The following is a 10,156-nucleotide window of genomic DNA, read 5'->3' as shown; positions in this document are numbered from 1 at the left end:
CCAGATGCTCCTTACTGGCGTTTAAACGCCAGTAAGTCCTTCCTCTAGGGTGTGATTTTTCTTCTGCTATTTTTGATTCTGTTTTTAATTTTTGTAATTATTTTGTGGCTCCACATGATCATGAACCTAATAAAACATGAAAGAACAATAAAAATAAAAATAAAATTAGATAAATAAAAATTGGGTTGCCTCCCAACAAGGGCTTCTTTAATGTCAATAGCTTGACAGTGAGCTCTCATGGAGCCTCACAGATGTTCAGAGCATTGTTGAGACTTCCCAACACCAAACTTAGAGTTTGGATATGGGAGTTCAACACCAAACTTAGAGTTTGGTTGTGGCCTTCCAACACCAAACTGAGAGTTTGATTGTGGGGGCTCTGGTTGACTCTACAGTGAGAGAAGCTTTTCAGGCTTCTTCTCCATAGTTACAGAGATAGATCCTTGAGTTTTAAACACAAGGTTGTCCTCATTTAGTTGAAGGATCAATTCTCCTCTGTCCACATCAATCACAGCTCTTGCTATGGCTAGGAAGGGTCTTCCAAGGATGATGGATTCATCCTCTTCCTTCCCAGTGTCTAGGATTATGAAATCAACAGGGATGTAAAGGTCTTCAACCTTTACTAACATGTCCTCTACTAGTTCAAAAGCCTGTTTTCTTGAGTTGTCTGCCATCTCTAGTGAGATTCTGGCAGCTTGCACCTCAAAGATTCCCAATTTCTCCATTATAGAGAGGGGCATGAGGTTTATCCCTGATCCAAGGTCACATAGAGCCTTCTCAAAGGTCATGGTGCCTATGGTATAAGATATTAAGAACTTTCCAGGATTCTATTTCTTCTGAGGTAATCTCAGTTGATCCAGATCACTCAGTTCATTGGTGAGCAAGGGAGGTTCATCTTCCCAAGTCTCATTACCAAATAATTTGGCATTCAGCTTCATGATTGCACCAAGGTACTTGGCAACTTGTTCTTCAGTAACATCCTCATTCTCTTCAGAAGAAGAATACTCATCAGAGCTCATGAAGGGCATAAGGAGGTTCAATGGAATTTCTATGGTCTCTAGATGAGCCTCAGATTCCTTTGGTTCCTCAAAGGGAGACTCCTTCTTGCTTGAGAGACGTCCCATGAGGTTATCCTCAGTGGGATTTACGTCCTCTCTGTCCTCCATGCATTCGGCCATATTGATTATATCAATGGCCTTGCACTCTCTCTTTGGATTTTCTTCTGTATTGCTTGGGAGAGTACTAGGAGGGGTTTTAGTGATCTTCTTACTCAGCTGGCCCACTTGTGCTTCCAAATTTCTAATGGAAGACCTTGTTTCATTCATGAAACTTAGAGTGGCCTTAGATAGATCAGCAACTATATTTGCCAAGCTAGATGGATTCTGCTCAGAACTCGCTGTCTATTGCTGAGTGGATGATGGAAAAGGCTTGCTATTGCTAAACCTGTTTCTTCCACCATTATTAAAGCCTTGTTGAGGCTTTTGATCCTTCCATGAGAGATTTAGATGATTTCTCCATGAGGGATTATAGGTGTTTCCATAGGGTTCACCCAAGTAATTCACCTCTGCTATTGTAGGGTTCTCAGGATCATAAGCTTCTTCTTCAGAAGATGCCTCTTGAGTACTGTTGGATGCAGCTTGCATTCCATTCAGACTCTAATAAATCATATTGACTTGCTGAGTCAATATTTTATTCTGAACCAATATGACATTTAGAGTATCAATTTCAAGAACTCCCTTCTTCTGAGGCGTTCCATTACTCACAGGATTCCTCTCAGAAGTGTACATGAACTGGTTATTAGCAACCATGTCAGTGAGTTCTTGAGCTTCTGCAGGCATTTTCTTTAGGTGAATGGATCCACCTGCAGAAGTATCCAATGACATCTTAGCTATTTCAGACAGACCATCATAGAACATATCCAGGATGGTCCATTCTGAAAGCATGTCAGAAGGACACTTTTTGGTCAGTTGCTTATATCTCTCCCAAGCTTCATAGAGGGATTCACCTTCTTTCTGTCTGAAGGTTTGAACATCCACTCTAAGCTTACTCAGCTTTTGAGGAGGGAAGAACTTGGCTAAGAAAGCCGTGACCAGCTTATCCCAAGAGTTCAGGCTATCTTTGGGTTGAGAGTCCAACTACACTCTAGCTCTGTCTCTTACAGCAAACGGGAAAAGCATAAGCCTGTAGACCTCGGGATCAACCCCATTGGTCTTAACAGTATCACAGATCTGCAAGAATTCAGTTAAGAACTGAAAAGGATCTTCAGATGGAAGTCCATGAAACTTGCAGTTCTGCTGCATCAGAGAAACTAATTGAGGTTTCAGCTCAAAATTGTTTGCTCCAATGGCAGGAATGGAGATGCTTCTTCCATGTAAATTGGAATTAGGTGCAGTAAAGTCACAAAGCATCCTCCTTGCATTATTATTGTTAGGTTCGGCTGCCATCTCCTTTTCTTGTTCGAATTTTTCAGTAAGGTTGTCTCTGGATTGTTGTAATTTAGCTTCTCTTAGTTTCCTCTTCAGAGTCCTTTCAGGTTCTGGATCAGCTTCAACAAGAATGCCTTTTTCCTTGTTCCTGCTCATAAGAAAGAGAAGAGAACAAGAAAAGAAGAGGAATCCTCTATGTTACAGTAAAGAGGTTCCTTATTGTTAGTAGAAGAAGAAAGGGAATAAGAGTGAAGAAGAGTGGATAATCCAAACACAAGGGTGAGGATAGGAGCAGAGATATGAGATGAAGAGAAGTGTTAGTAAGTAATTAAATAAATAGAAGAAGATAAGAGAGAGAAATTTTCGAAAATAATTTTTGAAAAGGAGTTGATGATTTTCGAAAATTAAAGGGGAAATAAAATTAAAATTAAAATTTAAAACAATTAATTAATTAAAAAGAATTTTTGAAAAAGAGGGAGGTATTTTCGAAAATTAGAGAGGGAAGAGTAGTTAGGTGGTTTTGAAAAAGATAAAAAACAAACAAAAAGTCAATTAGTTAGTTGAAAAAGATTTGAAAATCAATTTTGAAAAGATAAGAAGATAAGAAGTTAGAAAAGATATTTTAAAATCAAATTTTTGAAAAAGATATGATTTAAAAAGATATGATAGAAAGATATGAAAAATTAGTTTTGAAAAAGATTTGAATTTTAAAATCAAAATTAATGACTTGACTCACAAGTAATCACAAGATATGATTCTAGAACTTAAAGTTTGAATCTTTCTTAACAAGAAAGTAACAAACTTGAAATTTTTGAATCAAAGCATTAATTGTTGATAATATTTTCGAAAATTATGAGATAAAATTAAGAAAAAGATTTTTGAAAAATATTTTTGAAATTTTCGAAAATAAATAAGAAAAATGAAAAAGATTTTATTTTTGAAAAAGATTTTGAAAAGATAAGATTTTTAAATTGAAAATTTGATTTGACTTATAAGAAATAACTAGATTTTAAAAAGTTTTGAAAAAGTCAACTCAAATTTTCGAAAATTTATGAGTGAAAAAGGGAAAGATATTTTTTTTATTTTTGAATTTTTAATGATGAAAGAGAAAAACATCAAAAAGACTCAATGCATAAAAATTTTGGATCAAAACATGTGATGCATGCAAGAACACTATGAATGTCAAGATGAACACCAAGAACACTTTGAATGTCAAGATGAATACCAAGAACTTATTTTTGAAAGATTTTCAAGAGAAGAAAACATGCAAGACACCAAACTTAGAAATTTTTAATGCTTAGACAATATGAATGCAAGAATGCATATGAAAAACACCATACAACACAAAACAATATAATATGAAGATCAAACAAGAAAGTTTATCAAGAACAACTTGAAGATCATGATAAATGCAATGCATGAATGCATTTTTTCGAAAAGTGCAAATGGAGATGCAATTGACACCAAACTGAAAACATGACACAAGACTCAAACAAGAAACATAAAAATATTTTTGATTTTATAATTTTATAAATTTTTTGGATTTTTTTCAAAAATTATTTTGAAAAAGAAAAATAAGGATTTCAAAATTTTTAATAGAAATTCCAGGAATCTTGCAATATTAGTCTAAAGCTCCAGTCCAGGAATTAGACATGGCTCACTAGCCAGCCAAGCTTTCAGTGAAAGCTTTGGTCCAAAACACTAGACATGGTCAATGGCCAGCCAAACTTTAGAAGATACAAATTAGTCATACAATAACAAATTTGATTAGAAACAACTAGCTTGCTCTTGTAATGATGATTTGGAAGCCTCAGTCCAAATGAATTTAGACATGGCTTTACAGCCAGCCAGGCTTCAACATGCTTCATGAAACACTAGAATTCATTCTTAAAAATTTTGAAGAAAAATTATATATATATATATATATATATATATGTATTTTATTTTTTTGAAAATAGGAATAATAAAAACAAAAAGGTTAAAATTAAAATAAAGTTACCTAATCTGAGCAACAAGATGAACCGTCAGTTGTCCAAACTCGAACAATCCCCAGCAACGGCGCCAAAAACTTGGTGTGCGAAATCATGATCATTGCTTCCTTGGTAATGGTACTAAAAACTCAATACGCACGTTTATGATCTTATATCTGTTCCACAACTTCGTACAACTAACCAGCAAGTGCACTGGGTCGTCCAAGTAATAAACCTTACGTGAGTAAGGGTCGATCCTATGGAGATTGTCGGTATGAAGCAAGCTATGGTCATCTTGTAAATCTCAGTCAGGCGGATATCAAATGGTTATGGAGTTTTCGAATAATAATAATAAATAAACAGCAAATAAAGATAGAAATACTTATGTAAATCATTGGTGAGAATTTCAGATAAGCGTATAGAGATGCTTTAATTCCTCTGAACCTCTGCTTTCCTACTGTCTTCATCCAATCATTCCTACTCCTTTCCATGGCAAGCTTTATATAGGCATCACCGTTGTTAATGGCTACATCCCATCCTCCCTGTGAAAAAGGTCCAAATGCTCTGTAACGGCACGGCTAATCATCTGGAGGTTCTCGATCATACTGGAATAGGATTCACCCTCCTTTTGCGTCAGTCACTACGCCCAGCACTCGCGAGTTCGAAGTTCGTCACAGCCATCCCTTCCCAGATCCTACTCGGAATACCACAGACAAGGTTTAGACTTTTCGGATCTCAGGAATGGCCATCCATGGGTTCTAACTTATACCACGAAGATTCTAATATCTCGGACTCGGTCCTCTGTATTAGATATCTAAGAGATACTCATTCTAGCTTGTTTGCATGTAGAACAGAAGTGTTTGTCAGGCACGCGTTCATAGGTTGGGAATGATGATGAGTGTCACGATCATCACATTCATATTGAGGTGCGAATGGATATCTTAGAAGCGGAATAAGTTGAATTGAATATAAAACAGTAGTACTTTGCATTAAATCATGAGGAACAGCAGAGCTCCACACCTTAATCTATGGAGTGCAGAAACTCTACCGTTGAAAAATACATAAGTGAAAGGTTCAGGCATGGCCGAATAGCCAGCCCCCATGATCTAAGAACTAGACGTCCCAAGATGTCTAATACAATAGTAAAAAGTTCTATTTATACTAAACTAGTTACTAGGGTTTACAGAGATAAGTAATTGATGCATAAACCCACTTTTGGGGCCCACTTGGTGTGTGCTTGGGCTGAGCTTGGGTTTACACGTGGAGAGTCATTCTTGGAGTTGAACGCCAGTTTGTAACGTATTTTTGGCGTTCAACTCTGGTTCGTGACGTGTTTCTGGCATTTAACTCCAGACTGCAGCGTAGAACTGGCGTTCAACGCCCTTTTGTGTCATCTAAACTCGGGCAAAGTATGGATTATTATATATTGCTGGAAAGTCCTGGATGTCTACTTTCCAACGCTGTTGAGAGCGTGCCATTTGGAGTTCTGTAGCTCCAGAAAATCCACTTTGAGTGCAGGGAGGTCAGGATCCAACAGCATCAGCAGTCCTTCTTCAACCTCTGAATCTGATTTTTGCTCAAGTCCCTCAATTTCAGCCAGAAAATACCTGAAATCACAGAAAAACACAAAAACTCATAGTAAAGTCCAGAAATGTGAATTTAACATAAAAACTAATAAAAATATCCCTAAAAGTAACTAGATCCTACTAAAAACATACTAAAAACAATGCCAAAAAGCGTATAAATTATCCACTCATCATATCCTTTAATTTCAAGCTCGGTTTATTTTTTTATTTTATTTACTTATATTTATCTCTTAATGATAATTCTGTAGTTTTCATTTATTTTACATGTATTTTTGTCATGCAGAATGTTAAAAATAGGAACAGGAGCAATTAGAAGGAATTTTGGACACCCTGGAGGAGTGAGATTGATGCCAGGGCATTTTGGCCAGTTTCACTGACCTTTTCTTTATGGTTTTAAGGTAGTTTCATGCATTTTCTTAAAAAATAAGCAAGTTTTGGGTAAATAATCACTTACATCTTGATTCAAGCAAACATTGTGAATTTTACATGATTTCATGAGAATTATGCATGATTTAAAGGATAAATTGAATGATGCAGGTCTCATAACTTGGATTAGAGCTTTGATGCACTTTATTGCTTGATTTCATGATAAAGGAAGCAAGGAAGAACCACGTTAGTAGCCACGTTAGTCTAGCTAACGTGACCACTAACGTGGAATGAAGGCTAGCTTGCAATGTTAATGAGAAAAGTGATTGCCAATAACACCCTCGTGAGCCATCATAGCCCACGTCAGTTGCCACGTTAACTATGCTAACGTGGAAGCTAACGTGGAAGAGAAGTAGAACTCCAACATTAGTGGTAAAAGTAAGTGCCACTAACGTTCCAAAAGGGGCAATTGGCCACGTTAAGAGCCACGTTAACTTAGTTAACGTGAGCTCTAATGTGGAAGAAGAAGATGATGCCAACGTTAGTGACACTCACCTTTGTCACTAACGTTGGACTAAGCCCATATTGGCTACGTTAAAAGCCATGTTAACCTAGTTAACGTGGACTCTAACGTGGAGGGAGCAAGAATCACCAACGTTAGTGACACTCACCTTTGTCACTAACATTGGATTGAGCCACTATGAGCCACGTTAGTTGCCACGTTAATTACATTAACGAGGAAGCTAACGTGGAGAAGAGGGATGATGAGCCAACATTAGTGATACTCACCTTTGTCACTAACATTGGAGATGGCTATCAATACCACGTTAGAAGTCACGTTAACCTAGTTAACGTGAACTCTAACGTGGGAAGTAGGGGCGTTTTGAAGCGTTAGTGACAAAGTTAAGTGTCACTAATGCTCTCGAAGATTTAGCAAGCCTACGTTAAAGGCCACGTTAACTATTCTAACGTGAACTCTAACGTAGGAAAAAAGGGGTACTCTCAACGTTATTGAAAAAGGTAAACCCCAGTAACGTTTGCGAAGGGCCAAGGGTCAATGTTAGTGGTCACGTTAGTGCCACTAACGTTGAAGTTAACATGGACCACTTTGGGTTAGGAACGTTAATGAAAAAGGTGATTGTCACTAACGTTCTCAACCCCACATTTTCACTTAACATTAACACCACTAACGCCCTAAGCTAAAGTCCCTGCCTACTTCACACTTTCTCTGCAAGTAAAGCTGATCCCACTGAGGAAGATAACTGCTTCAACTCAAGATCCAAAGGCCCATATCCAAGACTTGAAGAGCCAACTAGAAGATCAGAAGAATAGTATAAATAGGGAGAGCTTTGAACTAGAAAGAAGCTTTTGGCATTATTAGAATTACTCTGTGTATTTTACTTTCTCTGCACTTCTAGTTTAACTTTCAGAATGTACTCTCCATCTTTGCTTTCCATTCCCAGAGCTATGAACAACTAAACCCCTTTCATTGGGTTAGGGAGCTCTGTTGTAATTTGATGGATCAATAATAGTTTTCATTATTCTTCTTCTTTCTTTTCTCTTGATTTTACTAGAAAGCTTTCAATCTTCATCCAATTGAGTAGTTATCTTGGAAAAGAAGCTATTCATACTTGGATCTGTTCTGAACCTTGGAAAAGGGATGAAGAGATCATACTAGAAATGTTTTCTCATGTTGGACTAAATTGGGGTTTGGGCGGATATGGTGACATATAATTCTCCCAATACTTTGATTTGGAAATACATGTGGTATAATCAGTGACCACACTTCATCTCTTCTCATGAGCAACTAGACCAGGGAATTGGCTATTGATCTGATTTGAGAGATTGAATTACCAAGGAATTAGAATTCAATCACTTAAGATTGCCAAGGAGATCAATGAATGCATTGATTGAGGAAGAGATGAAAATGAACTTGATCCGGAGAATGCAACATCTCCTAAGCCCAATGAATTCCCCATTTCTGATCTTACCCATTCTCTTTACTTTATGCCATTTACTTTCATGCTAAACTTCCCTTTCCCATTTAAGATTCTGCAATTTACTTCCTATCATTTATTTTTTGCTATTTACTTTTCCTCCATTTAATTTCCTGCAATTCTCAACTCACTTTCTGCTTAGCTCAACTAGAACATTCTTCCAATTAAAGTTGCTTGACCAATCAATCCTTGTGGGATTCGACCTCACTCTACTGTGAGTTTTTACTTAACGACAATCCGTGCATCAAGTTTATGGCGCCGTTGCCGGGGATTGATTTTGTATCAACAATGATTAAATTGGTGGATAACTAGATTGAGCATTTGTTTTTATTTTGTTTGATTTAAGTTCATTTGAGTAATTTACTTTCTGTTTAGCTATTTTCTTCCCTTTCCCCTACCCATTTTCTTAGTTGTTTACAATTCAGTCACTAACCCACTAACTGTTTGATATATTGCATCACTCACGCTAACAGCATTTCTGTAGAAATTACTGTCTACATCTATCTTTCTTGCTTTTGCCTTGTTGGTTGTATGACAGGTAGAAGAAGCGGGGTTTCAACTTCTTTTGATTCTGAACCTGAGAGGACCTTCCTTAGATTATGGAGGAAAGCAAGAGGAAAGAGAGTAGTTGGTGCTGAGGAAGAGGAAGAGTACTTTGAACCAGACATGGAGGAGAATATGGAGAACCATCATAAAGAAGAGGCTCACAACCATGGCAGAGAAGGTCCAGCGCATCAGGCTGGACAAGAGTGAAGAGTTCTGGGTTCTTACATCAACCTAAACCCAGAAAACTGTGGAAGTAGCATCCAAAGGCCAACCATACATGCCAACAACTTTGAACTAAAGCCACAGCTCATCACCCTTGTTCAGAACAATTGTTCATTTGGAGGAAGTGTCCAAAAAGACCCCAATCAACATCTAACCACCTTCCTGAGGATATGCGATATTGTGAAGTCTAACGGTGTTCATCCTGATACCTATAGACTACTTCTGTTTTCCTTCTCACTCAAGGACAAAGCATCTAAATGGCTGGAATCCTTTCCAAAGTAGAGTTTAGCAACCTGGGAAGATGTGGTGAACAAGTTCTTGGCAAGATTCTATCCTCCTCAACGGATAAACAGGTTGAGAGCTGAGGTACAAACATTCAGACAGCAGGATGGTGAGACTCTATATGAAGCATGGGAGAGGTTTAAGGACCTGGCAAGAAGATGCTCGCCAGATATGTTCAATGAATGGGTGCAGTTGCACATTTTCTATGAAGGCCTTTCGTATGAATCAAAGAAGGTAGTAGACCACTCATCCGGGGAATCTCTGAACAAGAAGAAGACCATTGAAGAAGCCATAGATGTCATTGAGACTGTAGCAAAGAATGACTACTTCTATGCTTCTGAAAGAGGCAACACTAGAGGAGTGATGGAGCTGAACAATGTGGATGCACTGCTAGCTCAAAACAAGATAATTACTAAGCAATTAGCTTACCTCACCAAGAAGATGGAGAGGAATTAAGTAGCAGCAATCACCACTTCAGCAGCAACCCAAGAAAGAGTGAATGAAGAAGTAGAGGGTGATCAGGAACAAGCCAACTACATTGGGAATTCACCTAGGCAGAATCATGACCCATACTCCAAAACGTATAATCCTGGTTGGAGGAACCACCCAAACTTTGGGTGGGAAAATCAACAAGACCAACGCCAAGATCAGAGACGCCACAACCCCAACAACAATGCAACTCACCAACACTCCACACAGAGGTCATACCAACACCCACCTAACAACACTTCTCAATATCCATATCAAAGTCAAAATGGCCATTC

At 37.8% G+C, this 10,156-nt stretch overlaps 2 non-coding genes across 2 annotated transcripts; one reads left to right on the top strand and one right to left on the bottom strand.

Moving 5' to 3' along the window:
* Window positions 1-1,934: 1,934 nt before the first annotated feature.
* Window positions 1,935-2,042, top strand: LOC112773902 (small nucleolar RNA R71). The gene has a single exon (XR_003188426.1). It is a non-coding gene; the product is annotated as a small nucleolar RNA R71 (small nucleolar RNA).
* Window positions 2,043-9,461: 7,419 nt separating this feature from the next.
* On the bottom strand, window positions 9,462-9,568 carry LOC112774519 (small nucleolar RNA R71). Its single transcript, XR_003189006.1, has one exon. It is a non-coding gene; the product is annotated as a small nucleolar RNA R71 (small nucleolar RNA).
* Window positions 9,569-10,156: the final 588 nt, after the last annotated feature.

This window comes from Arachis hypogaea, chromosome 18, assembly GCF_003086295.3.
Source record: "Arachis hypogaea cultivar Tifrunner chromosome 18, arahy.Tifrunner.gnm2.J5K5, whole genome shotgun sequence".
In the NCBI taxonomy this organism is placed as follows: Eukaryota; Viridiplantae; Streptophyta; class Magnoliopsida; order Fabales; family Fabaceae; genus Arachis; species Arachis hypogaea.
The sequence above is the reverse complement of the archived record's forward strand: the minus strand, read 5'-3'. Positions and strand labels throughout refer to the sequence as shown.